The sequence below is a fragment of the Symphalangus syndactylus genome, chromosome 18 (genome assembly GCF_028878055.3).
Source record: "Symphalangus syndactylus isolate Jambi chromosome 18, NHGRI_mSymSyn1-v2.1_pri, whole genome shotgun sequence".
In the NCBI taxonomy this organism is placed as follows: Eukaryota; Metazoa; Chordata; class Mammalia; order Primates; family Hylobatidae; genus Symphalangus; species Symphalangus syndactylus.
Genome location: NC_072440.2, coordinates 99399246 through 99420332, shown reverse-complemented (window position 1 = coordinate 99420332; position 21087 = coordinate 99399246). Strand labels below are relative to the sequence as shown.

Sequence of the window (21087 nt, the reverse complement as noted above, 5' to 3'; positions counted from 1 at the left end):
TTAACACTAAAAAGTATGTTCTTTAAAAAAACTTTTGGAACATATAAATGAATTACAAACTTTTCCAAAATTTTGGCTGATTTCCTTAGGATTAATTCCCAAAAAAGAAAATATGTAAGTCTAAATTGTGAATACTTTAAAGTACTTTTTATTGATTTTCAATTGCTGTATAGAAAGAACCTGAATATATACTAAGTACTAAAATGTCTCTTCCTCCTGTAGAAGTACCTTGTCTCTTACGTTTAGTAATGGAAACAAATGTGATGAATTGCTAAAGGCCTTTTTCCATGATGGCACTCTATTCATAGAAGTTTATATGGCATTTCAAAAGCTCTAGTCTAAATAAATATTGACATGATAATTTTGGAATCAACTCTTCCCAAGAAGCAGTCATGTAGAAGAGAATATGGATTTTTTTCTTACCCTCCAGAGTATGGAAGTGATCCCCTAAAGAGGACATTCCTGGAATGCTAGACAAACTCAATGTAAGGAACCACATCCTAATGTTTTTGGACTAACCACCTATGCAATGAGCTGACTGCTAGAATTACGTCAGGAGTGTTGTGTCCCTGGAAATGTCCAGAGAGAGGTTGGATGACCAATGCTTGGGAAGATTTTTAAAGGTACTCTAGGTCCAGTTGGGTAATCCAACTAGACATAATGTAAAGCTGCTTCATGCTGGTGCCATGCTGTCAACCTCGTATCCAGCACATGCAAGCAATTAAACAATTGGAAATTATTACATTTCCAAAGAGATGGTAAACTAAATTTTAATCCATTATTTCAAACTTCTGCTTCATTAATGCCCTTTGAACGAACTACTAAAAGTAACAGAACAGTAGTTTGGGAGTTTTCTTTTGTTTTTGTTTTTGATAGCTTGAGTTTATCTGCTTCCTCCTTGGGCATCTTCCCTACTTCATATTGGACATGCCAATGTCTCAAAAGAGACAGAAGGAGAAGAAGAAAACACCTACCTAAATTCAATAATGGATTAGGAATTGGGATGCAAAGGCAAAATGATTTGAGAACTTAAGGAAGTTTGACAGAGACAAGGCAAGGTATCTAAGACATTTTAACAAAGCCGTGGCACACTTACTGATCTTGGAATTGAACTCTACCATCCATCCTGTCCCTTCCCATACCAGCACACCAGTCCCCATTTCTGTTGCCTTTTCCCTCTATTCTTCTCCCTTATAATTTGCCCAAGCTGGGAAATGTGGCTCTCATATGACCACATGAAAAATTCTCAAAGGAATGTTGATATTTACTTTAACGATAAGAACTTGATTAGAAGAAAGAGGCAATTAAGAAATACTGTTCTCTTTGAACAAATTCAAGAAATATTTTGAGACACAAAGGGGCTGAGGCATTTCTGTGTATCCTTATGAGAAAAAATCAATAGAAATCGAGTATGATAGATTTTGAATACGCCCCTCAGGACATAGGAAGGTTTACATGGATATTGCAGCGTATTGGAAATGGACTACATGTTCTGTGACTAAGCTGGGGGAAGTAGGTCAATCCATTAGATATTACAATTACATGATGCAATAGGAAAAGCACAGCTCTTGAATTTTAGCTGCTATAATCCCAGCTAGGACTCAACAACCCGCAGTTGTTCTACAATTACAATAATCTTTCAGGTGGACTTCATAAATGAACTGAAGAAATTCTTTTGAAAATAACTTTTAAAAGGGAGAACATTTCCCCCACACACATTTTCTAGTCTGCTTGGCCGTCCCCTCTGGGCTCAGTAAAAGAAACTCATGCAGTGCAAGTATGTTTAGCAATTGGGCCTGTTCCCAGGTTGTGAGACGTTTAGCAAAAATCCAGAGTTATTATTAGATCTAAATGGAGGCTTTTGTCAAAAGGCCTCTTGAATTGTTAGGAAATCAGAGTGCAAATTGATAATGACACACAACACATCTCTGCCCTGGCAGCTCCCTGAAGGCTGCTGAGATACCCCAGAAAGAAGTTCCATAGCCTCATGCCAACAGCATGTTGCCCAATACTTGTCCTTCTCCTAAGTCAGCCTGACAACTGCATTCTTCTCTTTTTAATAAGAGGCAAAACGAGATGGATTAAAGAGGATGTTTGAACTGAGACTATTAATTTCCTTGCAGTGTGTTTTCAAGTCAGATTCCTTTAGAAGAGTTTTTTGTGGTTTCATAAAATTACAACTTTGGCTATTCGGCTGCCTTTTCCAAAGCACAAATTTGGCATCTAAAGAAAATGTACTGCATATGAAGAAAGGAAAGGAATGACTATGTGGTTATCTTAAATATACTCATTTTATATAATAGCTCCTTTATGCAAAGAAACAATTACAGTATTAACTACTTATTAATTTAAAAATCATAAAACATAGTCTTTCTAAAATGTATACATTTTCTTTGATATATATTTAATTAATAAAAAAAGTATTTTCTTTAGCAATATTTAAATGCTTAAATTTGCTTTTTTTCTGTCAGGTTTAAAAATATAAATTTCTCTTCTTTTTCTAAGGCTATTACAATATTTTTAATGTTTCAGGGATTAGATGAGACCACTTCCCGAGCAAAGTGCATGTGTGATATCTTCAGGAAAATTGCAGAATGAATTGCTCCACCTCCTTGTCTTAATACTCCTGGCCCCATTAGCTTCCTTTGGATGTGCCCTATGGCCATGCACGTGGGAACAGGGCTCACTAAATGGCAAAGTAATTTCAGATTCTTTGTTGGTCCCACTTCTGTGGTCCAAGCACAGTACCTCCCACATGGCAGGAAGTCTATTTTATGTAATGAATCATTAAACATAATCCTTGGAAAAGGGGAGATCCTTACTTTTCACTGCTCTGCAGGTTTGACAAGCTTTCAGTTAGTTTGAACTGATAGAAAACTGAACCCAATTTACTTGCCAATGAAGAAAGATGACTTGGATATGTGGAGTCACATCAAACGTTTGGGGATGAACTTCGGGCACATAAGGACACAGTGAGATTTTAAAGGGTGCTAGCTGTCCACAAACCTCAGCTGTAGTCCCAGTGCTATGTATGGTTGATCCATTACTTTCCTCCACTGGGCTTTTTCTGCTCTTACTGAGATCAATGGTTCTCAAACATCACTATGCATCAGAACCACCACTGGAGATTTTTAAAACACCTATTCCCTGGTCCTTCCTCAGACTAATTAATTCAGAATATCCAATGGGTGTGGCCTGTGTATTTAATTTTAATTTAATTTTATTTTAAATGCCAGGGTACATGTGCAGGATGTAGAGGTTTGTTACATAGGTAAATATGTGCCATGATGGTTTATTGCACCTATCAACCCATCACCCAGGTATTAAGCCTGGCATAGATTAGCTAATTTTTCTGATATTGTCCTCTCACGCCGTCTTCCACGGACAGACCCCAGTGTGTGTTGTCCCCTCCCTGTGTCCATGCGTTCTCATTGTTCGGCTTCCTTTTATAAGTGAGCACATGTGGTTTTTGGTTTTCTGTTCCTGCATTAGTTTGCTGAAAATAATGGCTTCCAGCTTCATCCATGTCCCTGCAAAGGACATAATCTCTTTCCTTTTTGTGACTGCATAGTATTCTATGGTGTGTATGTACCACATTTTCTTTATCTAGTCTATCACTGATGGGCATTTGAGTGGGTTGTCTTTGCTACTGCAAATAGTCCAGCTGTATATTTTTATAAAGTTCTCCAGGCGATTCCAAAGTGAAGTTAGAAGTAAACCTGAAGTTCATCCTCAAACATCTGATGTGACTCCAGATATCCAAGTTGTTTTTCTTCATTGGTAACTAAATTGGATTCAGTTTTCTATCAGTTCAAACTAATTAAAAGGTTTGGCTCACACATAGAATTGTCTTCACCTGGTATGCTACCAACTTAGGGTCATACCAAACTGCTCCAGACTTTAATGTGATATGATTGACTTGGGATCTTGTAAAAATGAAGCTTCTGACTCATTAGGTCTGTTCTTTCTGCTGTGATACTGAGCAACAGACCTGTGTGGCTATAGCCACTCAAGGTGGATGTCCTACTTCAGCTTGGTACTAAATCTCTCCTTGTGTCTTAAGGACAGGTTGGGACATAAGAGCTCTTGAAGGCTCAAGACTCCCAGAATAAAGCAGCATCGGCAGGCCATCTTCGGGAATGGTAACGGATGGGAAAGAAGGGCACCCACTCACTTGATTTCTGTGCTCCTTATATTTTTGATGCTTATCGAAGCTGACATTGCTTCCCAAAGGCCAAGGAAGGAAAGACAAAACAGATCATTTTCATCTGCCTCATATTCCCTTAGCTATTTCCCAGGCTGACTGAGAACAATTTGCATCCTGTCCAGGCCTCATAATTTCTGGTTGTTAAAGAAAGACACATGGGTATTGCCAAAGCGTCAGGAGACCTTTACTCAGTGTAGTGTGACTTGAAGGATGTGGGAAATGTGGGAGGGTGGATTACTTTGATTTTTCTTCCTGTGGTCCACACTGGAAGTTTCCTATGAAAGAGCGAGAAACATTGAGCTTGCATTCTCTTTCAATTTAATTTTGGATTCAAAGCATGTATATGTATTAAATACAGTGACTATGAGGTATTCTCTCTGTGTCATATTCTTGGTTAGATGCTGGGGACAGTGACTTTAAGGAGTCATAGATTTTGTCTTCAAGGGGCTCCTAATTGTGGGTAGGGAAAGCCACACAGCTAAGTGTTTTCCTGAAGAATAAGGTGCAATAAGAACACACAAAAAAAGGCAATTAACTCTTTTGCTTGTATGGTAAAAAAGATAACAGGGGCAGTATGTCAGGGAAACTTTAAAAAATAAAAGAATTCCTCAAAATAGAAACAGGAGAAAAGCTTTCTAAGTAGGAATATAGCATGCCTCAAGTCAAGGAAGCAAAACACTATTTTAAGCTTTATTATAGCACTAGAATTAAATTTAGTCATATCTAACCTGAAATATAAACATTTTTTTCACTCATATAGATTTTCTAATCTTTAGGGCACCACCTAATCAATATTTACCAATAATCTGCGTGATGACATGGTATTCCAGAAAGGCCAAGGCAAAATTGGAAAAGAAAATGAACCCCTAAAGCATGAAGGTAAACTTTAGCTCAACTTGAATCAAATGTAGCAAAGATGAGGAAGACAGTACCTGTAATACAGGTGAGGTTTATTTTGTGACTTACTTGAGGCTAGGCATGAGGTTTGGCTCACATACAGAATTATATTCCCCTGGGAGTACTACCAGTTTAGGACCATATCAAACAAATGCTTGGCGGGGTTCTTGTGGATTGTGTGGGCAATGGAAACATGAGGTTATAAATTCTAAGAGGAGATATTTGCCTGCCTCCACCTAGAGTCAAAGTTGATACAGTTCAGTGTCCTTCTATGTTCCCTTAGAGTTTGTTGGTTTTTTTCTTCAATTTTAACCATTCCCTGAGGACATTGCTCTTTTGGAGTCTTGACTTTATATAGAGGTCCATGGTGGTTTAACCTTTACTCATATGGTATTAACTGATATGCCAGGGCAGTAGTTGTTTCCAGTGGTTTGTTTCTGTTTCTCATTATTTTTGGCCTCTTGCAATATCCTTTATTATTTTCAGACACACGCACGCACACACACACACCCACACAGGCACATACGCTCTTTCAAAATATTCTATATATTCTTTCAAAATAGTTTATTCAGCTTTTTAGTTAATGTCTTAGTTTATGTTACTATCTAACAAACGACCCCCAAAACTTGGTAGCTTAAATTAACAGCAATAGTAGATTATGGAGATGATCTTGTCTTGTACAAGTGACTTTTACTGATTTTTAAATGTCTAGATTATTATATTGACAAAAATAAGATTTAAACAATTTAGTATGAACAGAGGCATGATGGATTTCCATCAATGAATTGCGCTTGTGCTTAACGAGAACTTAATGGTTCCTGATTCCCTCCTGGCTCACTGCTGATCAGTGGGCCCACCTGGTGCACAGATGGGATGTGGAGGAAAAGGTAGGATTTAGTCAAAAATAGAGAAGTGCTTAAGGTAGAGAGCAAAATGCTGGCCTTGGCTTCATTAGCATAAGTAATCTGGCAACTAAGTGTGTAATGAATTCAAAATCTGGAGATAATATTGGAGGGGGGTGGCAGGGTCCAAACTGAAACAGAACTGGATTGTGGAGAGTGTATGAAGGAAGTAAGACAGGCCAGCATTCAGTGAGAGTTGGAAGTAAGTTTGAGTCTTGCCTTAGCAAATAGCCACCTCCACGATCTCAAATAAATCACGTTTTAAAAAAGATTTGCAAAGATGAAGGGCAGAATTAAAAAAAAAAAAAAAGAAAAAGAAAGTCACAACTGGACACACCCTTGTAGAAATTAGATGGAAATTTTCAACGCTGGAATAAAAGATTTTAAAAGCACCATAGGAATGAAAAGTAACAGACACTGGATTTCTCGTTAGCAATACAAGATACAAGAACACAGTAGAGGGCCAGGTGCGGTGGCTCATGCCTGTGATCCCAGCACTTTGGGAAGCTGAGGCGGGAGGAACTATCTTGAGTTCAGGAGTTTGAGACCAGCCTGGCAACAGGGTGAAACCCCAACTCTACTAAAAATACAAAAATTAGCTGGGCATGGTGGTGCATGCCTGTAGTCCCAGCTACTCAGGAGGCTGAGGCAGGAAAATTGCTTGAACCCGGGAGGCAGAGGTTGCAGTGAGCTGAGATCGCACCACTGGACTCCAGCCTGGGCAACACAGCAAGACTCCATCCCCCCCCCCCCCCCACAAAAAAAGAACACAATAGAGCAATAGCTTAATAAATTCAGAGGATAGTTTTTCAACAGAGAACACTATAGCTCAAAAGTGGTGGAAAGTTTTGGCTTCCTGCCCACCAACCATTTCTTCTCTGCCTATTTGTAAGCACATTTCCAGTTTTTAAGGCATTTCTTGAGAGAAATATGCTAAGGAGGGAGCCTTCCACAGTCCTGGAGGATGAATCATTATTAGTCTAAATCAATCATGACAAAATCTCTTCTCTTTGGTATTGATTATTTGAAGTGTGGGATTATAATGCAATTCTAGCCAAGACGTCTTCAGGGGCTTCTGGAAAACATTTCTGTTTTCCTGATAAAGAAGATAGAGCTATTCAGGAAGGTCTTTTTTTCTCCTTACACCTCTTCGTCCTGCCTCAAACTCAGTTCTTTGAGGATTATTATGTTTGGATCCGTGTCATCCAACTTATGACCAGGAGGTCATAAGCCAACATACTGTGGATGGCTAAGTAGAATAATGGAAAGAGCCTGGGTCATTGATAACATTGTTTAGCTACTGAACAAAGCCTGGTACCACCTACCTCCAGATTTCCTGTTATTTGAGATAATTAAGAATCTTTATTACCTAAGCCATTTTGGGGTATGGAATGCATCATAAATGATACATGGACCAAATTATGTATCAGGCATAAAAATATTTTTCTTTTCAGGTAGGGAAGAGGTCAACCATTTTTTTATTATTCATTTCTTTGTAGGGCTTTACCTGAGGATTATTTCAGTAAAGTAAGGAGGCAACCAGGAAAGGAAACAGAATCTGCCCAGAAGGAGCATAAGGGGCTGTGCTGGGATGATCGCATAGAGCCCGAAAGCAACAAACCAGATGGCAAAAGAGGAGAAAGGATGCAAAGTGCAGATCAGGGAGAAAGGTAGAGAGGGAGGTTTTCAGGAAAAAAAAATGTGGTGGACGTAATGGATAGAAAGTATGATCGAGAGTTTGGATGACAGTAAATATATCCTAATATGTTATGGGGAAATAATGCTGGAAGAAAAAAGGCAAGTAGAAACCCTGCATGTGTGAGTAATGAGTGGCAGGAAGGTACGGGATAAATAAGAAAGGCCTGGTACAAACATGAAGTAGATTATATTGTTGCATGCTAAGTAAGGTGAATTAAAGAAAGAAAAACTACTTAATCTTACCAAGTAGGAATATTCACTTTTGGGGATTCTGTACATCTTGGAATTGGATCTATCGATGCTTAACAATGAATAATGTTTATATAATTTTAAAAATTAAATATAAATAAATCTAGTATAATCATGTAAGTGTAAATGTGTAGAGTTAATCTTTGGACAAAAACCAGAAGTTTTGGTTGTGGTTATACGACCATATATAAAAATCACCACTAATGGAAAAGGATAGCTGATATAAAGAAGGAATTTACAGTTGGGTAAGAAAATTCAGCAATGTAAAGGGACCAGTATACTTAATTCACAATCTGGTAATAGTAATTAAATATTGATCAGAACTGGTGAAATAAGAAAATTTTTAAATATAAAATAATATAAATATAAAAAATGTATAAATATAAAATAATATAAATATAAAAATCATACTTATAACTAAAAATAATAATATAATACTAAATATTTTGAGATTCGACAAGGGAGAAAAGTGTAAATGAGTGAAATCCATCTTTCACATTGATATATTTTACATAATCTCCTTGTCTTCCTATTTGCCTGCAAATCCCACCTCAGACTGTCACCTGCTCTATGAAACATTTCCAGCCACCTGATATTCTCATCAGGTTACAGTAGATAATAACTGCATGCTCCTCCGTACAATTCTTTTCTTTTTTCTTTTTTTTTTTTTTTTGGAAACGGAGTCTTGCTCTGTTGCCCAGGCTAGAGTGCAGTGGCACGATCTCAGCTCACTGCAAGCTCCGCCTCCCAGGTTCACACCATTCTCCTGCTTCAGCCTCCCGAGTAGCTGGGACTACAGGTGCCCGCCACCACGCCTGGCTAATATTTTTTGTATTTTTAGTAGAGACGGGGTTTCACTGTGTTAACCAGGATGGTCTCGATCTCCTGATCTCGTGATCCGCCCACCTCGGCCTCCCAAAGTTCTGGGATTACAGGCGTGAGCCACCGCGCCCAGCCACAATTCTGTCATGCATCCATCCAGCCAACAATACATTTTGGGGGTTGTATTAGGCTGTTCTTACATTGCTATAAGGAAATACTTGAGACTGGGTAATTTATAAAAAAGATAGATTTGATTGGCTCACGATTGTTCAGGCCTTACCAGAAGCATGGTGGAGCATCTGCTTGGCTTCTGAGGTGGCCTCAGAAAGCTTTCAATCATGGCAGAAACTGAAGGGGGAGCTACCCCTTCGCATGGCAAAAACAGGGGCAAGAGAGAGACAGAAAGCGGAGGGGATGTGCCTTTTTAAAATGAGCAGATCTCTGGAGAACTCACACAGAAGATAGCACCAACTCATGAGCAATCCGCCCCCATGATCCAAACACCTCCCACCAGGCCCCACCTCCAGCTTTGGGGATTACTATTCAACATGAGATTCGGACAGGGACAAATATCCAATCTATATCAAGGGTCTTGAGGGTTTATTCTGTCGTAGGCTCTGTTTTAAATGCTAAATAGAAACTGTAAAAAAGCAAGCCATACCTGAGTGCTCTTCACATGGGCTCCGGCCGCACAGGAGCCCATGGAGGGTGGGGGGGAGGCTTCGGCATGGCGGGCTGCAGGTCCCGAGCCCTGCCCCGTGGGAAGGCAGCTAAGGCCCGGCGAGAAATTGAGCACAGCAGCTGTTGGCCCAGGTGCTAAGTTCCTCACTGCCCGGGGCCAGATTGAGCGCAGCAGCTGTTGGCCCAGGTGCTAAGCTCCTCACTGCCCGGGGCCAGTGGGGCCGGCCGGCAGCTCTGAGTGCTGGGTCCGCCGAGGCCACGCCCACCCGGAACTTGCGCTGTTCCACAGGCGCCGCGCGCAGTCCCGGTTCCCGCCCGCGCATCTGCCTCAGCACCTCCCCGCAAGCTGAGGGAGCCGGCTCCGGCCCTGGCCAGGCCAGAAAGGGGTTCCCACAGTGCAGCGGCGGGCTGAAGGGCTCCTCAAGTGCCGCCAAAGTGGGAGTCCAGGCAGAGGAGGCACCGAGAGCGAGTGAGGACTGCCAGCACGCTGTCACCTCTCAATAGTAAGGAGTTTGTCTTTCTTAGAAGAGAACAGAGCAGCCACTCAGGGAGCAAACCTCAATGAGATTTGTTTGTGAATAGATCAGGGGTGAGCAAACTGCAGCCTGTGGGCCAAGTCCAGCCTCCTACCTGCTTTTATAGATACACTTTGACTAGAACACAGCCACACTCCTTTGTTTGCTTATTATCTATGGCTGCTTTCATACTATCATGGCAGAGTAGTTGCACCAGAGATGGTGTGGGCTGCAAAGCCTAAAATATGTAGTATTTTGCCATTTATAAAAAAATAGTTGTTGGGTCCTGGAATAGATCAATCTATAAACAATGCAGAGGACTGTTCCTGCTTTTGTGCTTGCACTTTCTGTACTAAGATCATCGGTGTCCTTATTTCTCTCTCCCATTATTAGACTGGGAGCTCCTTTAGGACAGGGACAAACCATATTCAGTTCATTTTGGTTTTTCTAACTTCTAATACAATATTGCTACAATGATCCATGGGTTGATTAAGTCCATTTTGCTCATTCAGCTTATGAATTATCTAGTCCAGCTGCTAATTTAACTGATTTGGAAATTTAAACCAAAGGAGGTTGAGTGACCTTCTTTAAAGCCCCAGCAACTGAGTATCTACATTGGATCTCAAACCTAGGTCTCTTGACTCTTAATCCTGCTGTCTTTGTTCTTACTGTAACTCAGCTGTTCAAATTAGTTTAAAAATAAGCAATAATGTGAACATTAGTAGAACCAAGACAGTGGAGATATGTATCTACTTATAGAGTCATTCTTTTACAGGCATGATGACTCATTTATGTGGAAAATGTGCCCAGGAGCTATGTCTAAATCTGTGTTCTAGTCATCTCTATAGAGCAGAAGTTTGTGCATTATCTTAGGAAGGCAGGCTTAATGAATCTCCCTAGAAAGCTTTGGAGATTCTGTGAGGAGTCCTCCATGGAGGTCAGAGATATAGAAAGCTCCGTATTGCTATTCCATATGCCTGTTCACCCTTCCTATTAGGAGGCTGCAAATATAATTAGAAGACAAGCACCACAGATGCTGCAGTTTACAATATCCAGAAGAAACTGCCGAAATGGGTAAGACATGAAAGGATAATTTTGCTTATACAAAATAGCAGACTGCAAACTAAAACCAAGAAAAACAAACAGGCAGATGGGAAGAGTGGAGAAGGCACTGGCGCAGCTGTGAGCAGGATTTAGACACCCAGATGCAACATAATTTGGGGGGAGGGGTGGGAGAGGAAGAGCATCTGAAAGAAAATTAGAATCACAAAAGATGCTGAAGAATATGAGTTTCTCATCTCTCCACCTGCAGGTTAAACTTTTTCACCACTTCCTAATACAGTGGTTGCTGAAAGTCATTTCCTGGGAGATGGAAGAACAGGACTCTAGGACAGAAAAGATAAATAGACGTCATTCTTAGCAAAGAAGGCAGTAGCAGTAAAATCAACAGCTATGATTGTGATAGAAGAAGAAAAACATAACCGTTACCCAGAAGAGGGTGGATAGTAGTGTTTAGTTTTATTATTAGCAGCACTATTTACATAGCAGCACATGTGCATGCCTGCCTGTCCAGATAGAGCTATGGGCTTGGGGTGGGGCAAGAGAGAGTCATTGCTTATAGAGTTTCTACTAGGCAGTAGCCACTATGATGGAAACTACACATATCATCTTCATTAATCCCCCGCTTTCCCACAACAGCAACAAATTAAAAAAAAAATCAATGATGTATTGTTTTTACTGTTTGGGAGGATTAGGAAACTAAAGGACCAAGGGGTAGCAGCCAGGATTTAAATTTAGATCTTTATGATGCGCTAGAGGGTATTCCTCAACCACTTAAGTACAAACACAAAGCAAAGTCATCAGGAAAAACATTTCTGTTATGTAGAATCAAACGTAACACCAAAAGGGAGCAGCAATATGTTCTTTAGCAAATTGTGACTCAGAAAAGAAGAAGCTTCTGTCGGCTAAGGGAGATTCAGCAACTGGGTGCTTAGCTCTGCCATGCCACGAGAGCACCTCTTCGCTTCTCTAAAAGTACTTAAAAAAAAACTGGCTGTTTATGCATTTTTATTCTCACTATGTTGTGAGCCCCTGCAGGACAGAAATTGGACATTACTCATCCATATATGCCCAGAACCCAGTAAAAAGCCTAGCCCTGCCTAGAGCTACTGCGTGGCTGGACTCTAGGAGTCCCCAGTTACACTGGTGTTAATGTGAGTGATGGAGGCAGGGCTGTGCTCCACAGGAGGCCCACAGAGAGCAGGTGTTCCCTAAATGATGACAGAGGGATGGGCTTGTTTCAGCCAGCCAGCTTCTAAGAAGTTTCCAGTGAGAACGAACTGCTCCTTCCCCTACATTTTCAGGGCATTCTATTTAGTATGCACCTTTGCCCCTTCCTCCACCCACCACATTCTCATCACAGTTCTGTGTGTCAGGATGATGTTTATCCCTAAGGCTATTTATGGGCATGACTGAATTTTATCTTAGCTTCCTTGAAGTGGCCTGGTCAAGTGAAATGAGTCTGTATTTTAAACAAAATAGTGTACTTCTTTCTAAAACAAGATTTTTTAATCTATAAAATATAGCTCATAAAACCCTTTTCACACACAATCTATGCTAAGTAATATCCTTTTCTTTATTGTCTATTTCATTCCTCCCTCCTGGTGAGCACACCATGACAGATTTCCTTGAATGAGTGTATCAACTGTTTCCCAGTGGCAATAGGGCCGCTCTGCCTGTTACTGCAAAAAATGAGGTAGAGTTCCCATATCTTGGAGGATATATCTCTTCATGGGAAGAGAAAAATCATAGCTCTGCATTCCAGCTCATGGGCTGTTTGCACCAGCTATTTTGGGGAAGGGGAAAGCCAGTCTCACAACACTTTCCCCAGAGAAAAGATGCTGATCTCAACGTTAACCATTAGGAAACATCATTAAAGCAGATGAGAAATGGGCTGCGGACATTTTTATGAGCCCAAAATACTCCACTTGGAGGTTTTACGGAGACCGCAGGAAGCCAGAGAGACAATGACATCTGTACCCTTTTTGTGGAGTCTGCTGAGCTGAGGAACAATCTTTGTGCTCCATAGAGTGTGTTTTTGCAAGTGTAAATTACCATTGGGGGCCATGTCAAAGTAAGCCTTTTTCAGAGACTTGCGCACCTGTTGGAGATAGAATGCTCTAGGCCAAGTAGTTGTAGGCTCACTGTCCATATCCATCCAGAATTGCAAAGAAAATACTTCCTTTTGATTCCAGGACAGTCTTGGAACTAGTCTTTAGAGAAGGCTATTCTGCTTAAATCTGCATGGTTGCAACATTACAACAGTAATCTCTATATATTGGTTTTCTTATTTTTTCATATGACAAAACAAAGCTCAGAAAGGTTGAGAAACTTGCACACACACACAACTAGTAAGTAAAGGAATCAGAATTTGACTCTGCGTGTTCTTCCTTATGGCACCACCTCCTTATCCAAGCCCAAAGATGTAGATTTAAGGCAGGGACAGGAAAGAGGGTGTGCATACAGACGTGGCCCCAAATGCCGTCTCTCAGGTCTTTATTTAGGACAAGCTCAGCAGAGATATTTTTTCTCTGTAAATCGGGAATTGTGTTTTTAAGGCATTAAACCACACAGTGAAAATAGGAGAGAGGTGAGCAAAGTCCTCGCAGGTTGCTTTCTGCCTTCCGTAATGCAGTTGTGTGTTTTCCTGGGAGCCCTAGAAGAGGGATGGGGAAGATGGTCCAGAATAGTCCTGAATTGTAGAGCTTTCCTATTTATACTGACATCTCGTGGTAGTGCTGTGTGACTGCAATCTGCATTGTCTTGGGAGCCAAGCATTCAACTTTACCAATATTCATTTTACTCGTTCGTGAATTAATTGAACCAGAAGTTACTAAGCAGTTGGTATTTGCCAGACACTGTGCTAGACACTAGAGAATACTATGACATGCTCACAGAAAGATCCTGGGAAAGACCAAATTGGAAACTCTTAAAGGAGCTCAATGCTTATCAAAGCGTTAAGAACAACAACTAAGTGAATGTAGGTGAGAGAGTTGGCCAGGTACTTAGTAATGGTGGTACTATGTCCTCTGCATTTATCATCCCATTGAATCTTCATAATGATCCTCACTGGTGAGTATTCTCATTCAGATTTCAGATGGAAAGAAACTAAAACTATAAGAGGTTATTTAAATCACCCTAGTTTAAATACCTCCTAAGCAGTGAAGTTAGTATTTGAACTCTGATTTTTCAGATCTCAAAGCCAGAACTATACTTCTCTGTGAACAAACAGCAAGAAGAGATTAATTCCAATGGTCACGTGTCATTTGGAAAGGGCTTAAGTTTATTTGCATGAGATTTAGCCCATGACAATCATGGGGTGTCAGACTTCCTAGATGTCTACTGGTTAAATGAAACTAGTTCTGTTCAATTTAATTTAATTTACCACCAAAACCCTACTGCTAACATCATTGTGCATGTTTCAGTTGGTCGTCTTCTATAAACTCATAAATACATGAATATATAAACAAAAAAGGGAATCATACTGTATATGCTGTTTATAACTTGCTTATTTTGTCTAATTTATTAGCTTCCTATTGCTAAACACCAACTTATCACAAATTTAGCTGAAAACAACTCCCATTTATCTCGTAGTTCTGCAGGTCAGATGTCCAGGCAGGCTCGATTGGATTCTCTGCTTAGGATCTCACAAGGACAAAGTCAAGATAATGTGCCCAGCTGGGCTCTTATCTGGAGGCCCTGGGGAAGAATCTGCTTCCAAGCTCATGCTGGTCTTGGGCAGACTTGAGTTTTTTGTCACTGCAAAACCGAGGACCTTTTTCATTCTTGCTGGGTGCTGGTCACGGACCAATTTTGCTCCTAGAGGATCCACTCAGGTCCTTGACAGTGACCCTCTATTTCAGCAATGGACAGCCTCCTCCATGTCAAATCTCTCTGCACTTCTAATCTCTGGAACCTTCTCTTCTACTATTATCTGGGAAAATTCCTATTTTCAAAGGGCTCTTACCATTAGGTTAGGTCTACCAAGATGACCTCCCCTATCTTAAGATCAACTGATAAGTAACCATAATAACATCTGCAAAATCCCTTTTGCTGTGTAATGCCACTGGGGCAAAAGTCATGGGGCATTTTAGAATTCTGGCTACCACATTTAACAAACATGTTTTCAAAATATCTTTATTGACAGTCTACTTTGTGTTTGAGTCTAGGCTCTAGAGCTATGATAGTGAACAGAATACATAAAAACTCTGCATTCATGTAGCTGACATCTAGTGTCCTGGAAAGAGATTTTCTATATTGAGGAATATGCCTATATAACTTTTCATTTTTATAGATATGTAATCCCACTGTATAAATATACCATAATTTAAATAAGTACTTCCAGCTATTAAATAATTTAGATTCTTTTCAATTTTTGCATTTGTAAACAACATGGCAATAGAATTCTTTTGCACTATTTTCAGATAGATGCCTGGAAATGGAATTTATAGGTCAAAATGTATTATTTTGACACATGATATTAAACTGTTTCCTGGAAAGCCTTGACAATCAGCATTCCTGCCACCATTGTTTTTTCTTTTTGTCTTTGCAAATATTTCTAGTGAGATTGAATTTTTTACCTATATATTATGTACATATATAAGTATATGGTATATTTATAATGCTTTTTATGCCTTTCCTAGACACATTTTTTGATGTTTTTTTCACTAGGATTTGTTTTTCTTATTATATCATTTTACTACAGTTATTTAAAGTATTAACTTTGCTGTTATGTATTACTAAAGATTTTATGCCAGTTCATTGTCTTTCAATTACATTTATGGCATCTTTTGATATAACATTTTTGTAATCCAATTTATTCATATTTTCTTTTAAGAGTTGGTAAATAACTGGATTCATAGTTGGTAAAGCTTTTTCATTCCTTTATATAAGAATGCAGATATATGTTTGTATACACGTATATATATTTTAAACTTTTATTTTAGTATAGGAATATTTAACTTGGTAATAAATTAGGGACTACACATTATTTTTCAGAAGTGTAACCAGATACTCTGCCATTACTTCGTGAATAAACCAAACGTCTCAACATGCCCTCAATGTTTATAAATACTTTTTTCTCTTTCTTAACTTTCTATATATTTTCACTGCTTGGGTTCCCTTGGATGATCCCACAAGAATTTTATTGTTATAACTTTAGGATGTTTTAATATGATAATCCCAGTCTTTTTTCATTACTCTTCTTAAAAATACCCTGGTCAATCTCACACTTTATCCTTCCAAATGTGCCATAAAAATAATTTTAATTCAAATCCAGACTTGTTAGTGTTCAATCTGAACATGAGAACAATATGGAAAGGCAATATCAGCTTTGGAAGCCTGTGAATTAACTTCATATGTCCCTAAGTCCTTCTCCTAGCCCATCCATGCTCCATTTCATGATTACCTGAGAGCCTCTGTGATACCTCACTCTCTCCTTTGCTTCCTAATCGACCTCCTGCAATCACTAACCTACACAAGCTGATGACACCCACCATTCTTAAATATGTCAATTGTCTTCTTCCAGACCACTACTGGGTTAATCCTGAGTGTCGTCTTTTCGCCTAATCTGTTTAGTGACCTGCATATCAGCTTGCTGGCTTCAGGCATGTCCAAGTCATTCTCCACAGGCACGGTCACAATGGCTGTCTAAAGGCTCACTGGTCATGCCTCTGCCATGCATTTGACCTCTTTTCAACTGTCCTCATCACTGATGACAGGAAGTAGAAGCTCTTTGATCTAAACACTCTTCACATTTTGGTCCTTACCTATCTTTCCAAGTTCACCTCCCTTCAGACTCTGTTTTACAATTTAATTCCATCTGCCTATACCTCTGTCCCCATACAGGCTATTTCGCACCTCACCTTCACATATTTCTAGATGGTTTCCCTTCACTGATACGTTCTTCCTCATTGCTCTGGTTTCCCCTGCTCAGGCGCTAACACCTGCATCTCCTTAAAGACTGCTGACTTTGTCTCCTTTGAGAAGTATTCTGTGATATCCTCCAGTTCCTCATGTCCAGCCCCAATTTCCCAAACATATGATGAGCAAGTTGATGATTTTTCTCTGTATTCTTACATTGGGATCACCACAACTCCATAGAATTGATGATTTCTTATTTAGGTGCTTGTTTTTGATAAATACAAGTTACATGACATCTCAAGTTATATATCTGTGATGTATAAGTTTATAGCTCCTATCAGTTATGGAAGAACCTAATAAACCTATTTATACATTTTACTACTTTACAATCTACTCTTCAACTCTTTAACAGCAATTTAAGTTTCTGTAACACTCCCACCAAAATTCGTCATCTTTATCCACCCTTTCCTCCAGTCTGACCTCTTCTAATTTTTCACCCTCTCTTGTGATCATGACCCTTAAAAACAATTTGATCTCCGCTTTAGAGGAAAAATGATCCTTTGTTTTAGAATATTTGTCTTATTGTTTAAGCATGGATAATGTGGATTTTGTAAAGCCTTCCTCTCTTATTGCTAAATTTAGAATCTCAAAACTAAAAGGAGCAGGGAATTTTATTTTTCCAGGCTAGAGAATGTCTTTGTTACCAAGTTCACATGTATTAATACCTCCTGAAATCCAGTGACTGCAGTTCCTGGGAGACAAGAAGGAACTTTCATTGAAAATGCTCTGCCTGGCTCTGTAGAACTCTCTGAAACGAACCTCACTTGTTATCCAGGCCACACTGGTTGCTATGGAAACCAACATGTTAGATCAGCAAAAACTAAGACAAAGATTTGGAAGAAGTCACTGATGCTGCAGCCTCTTTACCTTCTTTTCAGCATCTCTCATTCTCTTTCTACAGGCTTGTATATATGCGTGTGTGTGTGTGTGTGTGTGTGTGTGTGTGTGTTTGTATGCATGTATATGTGTGTATCTCTGAATGAGTGCTGGATGTCAAAACCTGCATGTTCCCTTTTCACTGAGCATATATACTTTTACACCCTTCTCAGATTTGGGACAACCCGGACTGTCTTTACTATTGTTGGGGCTTCTTCAAATAGGTGGTCCAGCTTATAGGTCCACAAAAAGAGCTTTGCCTTTCCTATTAATATCTAAATGGTCTCCAGAGAAGAAACGGTTATGTAAGGAGAAATAACCCACCATCAGTCCTGAGGACCAAGCCACATTCCACAGAAAAGAAAATAAAAACCTGCGGTCAGTGTTTTGCTAATGTCTCTGCTGTTAATCCAGAGCGGGAGTCCAGAGCCAGGGAAAACATTTCATTCAGACCTTGGAGGCTCTTGTAAAGGTCCCTGTTTCAGCTTGGTCAGGGAATTACCCACCCAGCGGCGCAGTGGGAAATGTTTCCGACATTCGAAATTCCAGCTGCGTGTTGCAGTTGCTTTGAGCTCTAGTTTGGAATAACGTATGGTTGGCTTATGCTCATGTCGGCTTTTTCATTCACTAGGGTGCTGAGATGGCAGAGATCTAAGTCGCTGAATGCCCTTAGCTTTATCTACCCTGGACCAGGAGAGAGATATGGCAGCTCCTGGTTACTCAGGCATTTGAGGCAGTGTGTGGATGTGAATGAAGCCTGGAGTTCAAACCCCTTAGGGTTTGAACACTGAGTTCTGAGCACTGATCTGTGACACATACTGTCCTGGGTGTTTCAAACAGATTATCTGAAACTCATTTCATTCTCACATCAAACTTGCATGCCACATATTATCCAAGTTTTATAGATACAGGAACTGAGGATCAAAGAGGCTAAGTAAAATGACCAAGATCATGTACCTATTAAGAGGCTGGTGTGAGATTTGACCTCAGGCCTGCTGGGTATCAGAGCCTATTTTGAGTTTTGTTCCCCCTACAATTGTTCCCATTATAATATACTGTTAGAAGGACACACATACACACACACACACACACACACACTGCCCTATAGTTGCACACTGCAATACTTGCCTAGCTATCTATATATACAAATGATTTCAGAGGCACCATTAGAGAAAGTGTTAATGACTCCATGAAGGGCTGTCTTTCCCACTGGGAGAATTGAGTGCCCAATTTAGGATGAGTCATGGGAAGAAAATTAACACTTGATTCCTTTTCTCCTTCTCTCCCTTCTTCCCTCTGTCCCTCATAATAATTCAACAAATATTTTTCGAATATTTATTCTGTTTCAGCCTCTGTACTTAGCATACAGCTGAAGACATAATCTCCTAGTTTTGGGCTTATGTTTTCATTTTCCTTTTGGCAGTTTATTTGTGGGCATGTGAGTGTGTGCTATGAATGTGTGAACAGTTCTTAATGTAGTAAAATTCTTCAATCTGTCATTTATTTAACACCTTTTATCTTATTTTAAAGAGCTTCCTACCTCATATAGCAATGCCCCTTACTGACTGTGTTCATAAAGTCTTAAAGTTTTGTCACTCATATTCTAAGACTTGATTTCACGTGAAGTTGATTTTTGGATAGTGCAAAGTAGGGATCCAGTTTTTGTTTGTTGGTTTTTTTTTTCAATTAATAAGCAAACTTATAGCCTCATTTATTGAATAGTTCTCATCCTTCACTGACCTGTGAAACCTTGTACAACGTGTCTATTTTAAGGGCCCTTTAGATCACATTGAATGCTCATTTTTTCTCAATGTTCTTGATATTTATAAGACCAAATGTGAAATTGTGTATTTCCATTAGTATTTCTTTTTTGATACCTGAGTCCGTTGGTAGTGGATTCCAAATATGTGTTGTGTTAAATATATATTTGTTGTTAATTGATTTCTAAACTGTATTTTGATGAGAAATACTGGTAAATATGATACTATTATTTTAAAACTTGTTGAGAATTACTTCATGCTTTGCAAAATGACAAACTGATGTAAAACTTTCACATTTGCTTGAAAATTATGCCTGCTTTGCAATTGTTGGAACCCTATTTCAATAACTGAAGGCTCTATACCTGTTAGAGTGACACTGAGTAGCATTTAAATTATGGTGTTGTGTAGAAAGTTTGGCACCAGTTCTCCTGGCCTTGCTTTCCCATTACAAGTAATTTGGCAAACTTATTTATGAGTTTGTTAATTAACAGTTAAAAATGTTCAGGATAAAAGCGTAGGTGACTACTATAGACTACAATCAACCTATATACAAATTGCAATTGTAAGGGCTTATGCAACTTCTTGAAGTTAAATTTAAGTGTTATATATACATTGCTATAATCCTAAGTATATTTGCATCTTCTATTGTGCAACATAACATGCCAGCTGCACCATACTTGCTTTTTAACTTTATTATAACTATAACACAAAGTAAACTGCACAAAGCTGAATGCATTTTTACTTTATTTATTTTATTTTATTTTATTTTTTGAGACAGACTCTCAGTCTGTTGCCCAGGCTGGAGTGCAGTGGCACAGTATTGGCTGACTGCAACCTCCACCTCCTGGGTTCAAGTGATTCTCCTGCCTCAGCCTCCCAAGGAGCTGGGATTACAGGTGCCCCCCACCACGCCCAGCTAATTTTTGTTTTTGTACTTTTAGTAGAGATGGGGTTTCATCATGTTGGCCAGGCTGGTCTCAAACTTCTGACCTTAGGTGATATGCCCTCCTTGGCCTCCCAAAGTGCTGGGATTACAGGCATGAGCCCCCATGCCCAGTCCCATTTTTACTTTATTGCATTTGTTTCTTCGCCTGTAGCAAACATATCCATGTAACCATCACTCAAAAAATATAAAAGATTACATGGATCCCCAAAGTCTCCCTCTTGCCTCCTTCCAGGCATTACCCCACTCTAATAGGAAAGACTTGTGTGATCCTGATGATCATAGATTCATTTGTCTGCTCTTGAACTTATAAATGGAAATAAACAGTACTTTAATTCAACATATTGTTTATAAGAGTAATAATTATTATTACTAGAGTTCATTCTTTTATATATAGTGGCACTAACATATGTCAATTCATGAATTCATTGTAATATGACTGACATTTGTGTCATTTCTGGTTTTGGGTGTTTATGAATGATGCTCCTGTGCATTCTTGTGTGGTCTTTTGGTGCAGATAACCATAAATTGTTGTTAATTATGTACTGAGGAGTAC

At 39.4% G+C, this 21087-nt stretch overlaps 1 long non-coding RNA gene across 1 annotated transcript in view; it reads right to left on the bottom strand.

Moving 5' to 3' along the window:
• LOC129468155 (uncharacterized) overlaps positions 1 to 9677 on the bottom strand; it is a 145911-nt gene extending 136234 nt beyond the window's left edge. Inside the window, exon 1 of the long non-coding RNA XR_008652546.2 lies at positions 9437 to 9677. This is a non-coding gene — a long non-coding RNA (uncharacterized lncRNA). The remainder of the gene's footprint in view (positions 1 to 9436) is intronic.
• Positions 9678 to 21087: the final 11410 nt, after the last annotated feature.